We start from the raw sequence: 1,740 nt of genomic DNA on the forward strand, positions 1-1,740 counted from the left end.
GTACTAATGGCATTAAGAGGTAAATAACAATACTCATCAGGCACCTCAACATCAAAAGTGTTTTACCTATTTTTTTAAAACAAGTATTTATTATATTAAAGAGAAATTGACTCAATATATACTTATAACTTTGACAGAGTGATACCATGACCAAGAAACAATTTTCCCCCAAGATCCAAACAGAGGAGATATTTGGGGCAGTTACAAACCCTTTATGAAAGACTGAAGTTCTGTCATATATCTGTCAAAGTTCCTTTTCCTCCTTAAACCCATATGATGACATCAATTTAGGAGAAAAAGTATTAGGTTAGTAGGGGGGAAAATGGAAAGAAAAAAAGAGCAGGGCAAGGATATTACAAGGGCATCTTGATCAAAAGGGAAACTAGACTGTCCGATTGTCCTTTTTTATGTACTTTATCAATTATGGTATTATAGTTGTCCTAGTTTTTCCACTTTTCCCCCATCCACTCAGTACCCCCATTCTCTCCAGCAATCCCCTCCCTTAGTTCATGTCCATGGGTCATGCATATAAGTTCTTTGGCTACTCCATTACCTATACTGTTCTTAACATCCCCCTATTTTGTATCTACCAATTTGTACATCTTACTCCCTGCACCTTCCCCCCTGCGTCCCCCAGCTGATAACCCTCCAAATAATCTCCATACCTATGATTCTGCTCCTGTTCTGCTTGTTTGCTTAGTTTTTTTAAGATTCAGTTGTTGATAGTTGTGCATTTGTTACCATGTTAATGTTCATAGTTTTGATCTTTTTCTTATATAGGTCCCTTTAACATTTCATATAATGGCTTGGCAATGATGAACTCCTTTAGCTTTACCTTGTCTGGGAATCACTTTATCTGCCCTTCAATTCTATGGAATGCTTCACGAATCTGCATGTCATCCTTGTGCAGGGGCCATGGCTAATCTTCTCTGTATCGTTCCAATTTGAGTATATGTGCTGCCAAAGCGAGCACACCCTTCAATTCTAAATGATAGCTTTGCTTGATAGAGTAATCTTGGTTGAAGTACCTTGCTTTTTCACTTTGAATACTTCTTCCCTGCAAAGTTTCTTTTGAGAAATCAGCTGACAGTCTTATGAGAACTCTTTTGAAGATAACTCTGCCTTTCTCTTGTTACTTTTAAGATTCCATCTTTTATCTTTAACCTTTGGCATTTGAATTATGATGTGTCTTGGTGAGGTCCTCTTTGGGTCAGTTTGTTTGGGACTATGTGCTTCCTGGACTTGTATGTCTATTTCCTTCACCAAATTCAGTAAGTTTTCTTTCATAATTTTTTCAAAAAACTTTGCAATTTCTTGCTCTTCCTCTTCTCCTTCTGGCAAACCTATGATTCAGATATTGGTATGTTTGGAGATGTCCCACAGGCTCCTTATTCTATTCTCATTTTTTTAATTCTTTTTTCTTCTTGCTGTTCTGATTGAATGCTTTTTTTCTTCCTTATGTTCCAAATCACTGATTTGAATTTCAGCTTCATCAACTCCACTGTTGGTTCCCTGTCAATTTCTCATTTCACTTAACACAGCCTTCATTTCTGCCTGGATCTTTTCTTAAAATGCTATTGCAGTACCCAATGATTTCTTTGAGCATCCTGATAACCAGTGTTTTGAACTCTACATCTGATAGGTTGCTTATCACCATTTCATTTAGTTCTTGTCCTGGAGTTTTGTTCTGTTCTTTCATTTGGGCTACACTTCTTTGTCTCTTCAATTTGGCAGCCTCCC

The 1,740-nt window shown here is 37.1% G+C and overlaps 1 non-coding gene across 1 annotated transcript; it reads right to left on the bottom strand.

Moving 5' to 3' along the window:
• Nucleotides 1-865: 865 nt before the first annotated feature.
• LOC114491154 lies at nt 866-973 on the bottom strand. Its single transcript, XR_003683969.1, has one exon. It is a non-coding gene; the product is annotated as a U6 spliceosomal RNA (small nuclear RNA).
• Nucleotides 974-1,740: the final 767 nt, after the last annotated feature.

The sequence above is a fragment of the Phyllostomus discolor genome, chromosome 2, assembly GCF_004126475.2.
Source record: "Phyllostomus discolor isolate MPI-MPIP mPhyDis1 chromosome 2, mPhyDis1.pri.v3, whole genome shotgun sequence".
Lineage (NCBI taxonomy): Eukaryota > Metazoa > Chordata > Mammalia > Chiroptera > Phyllostomidae > Phyllostomus > Phyllostomus discolor.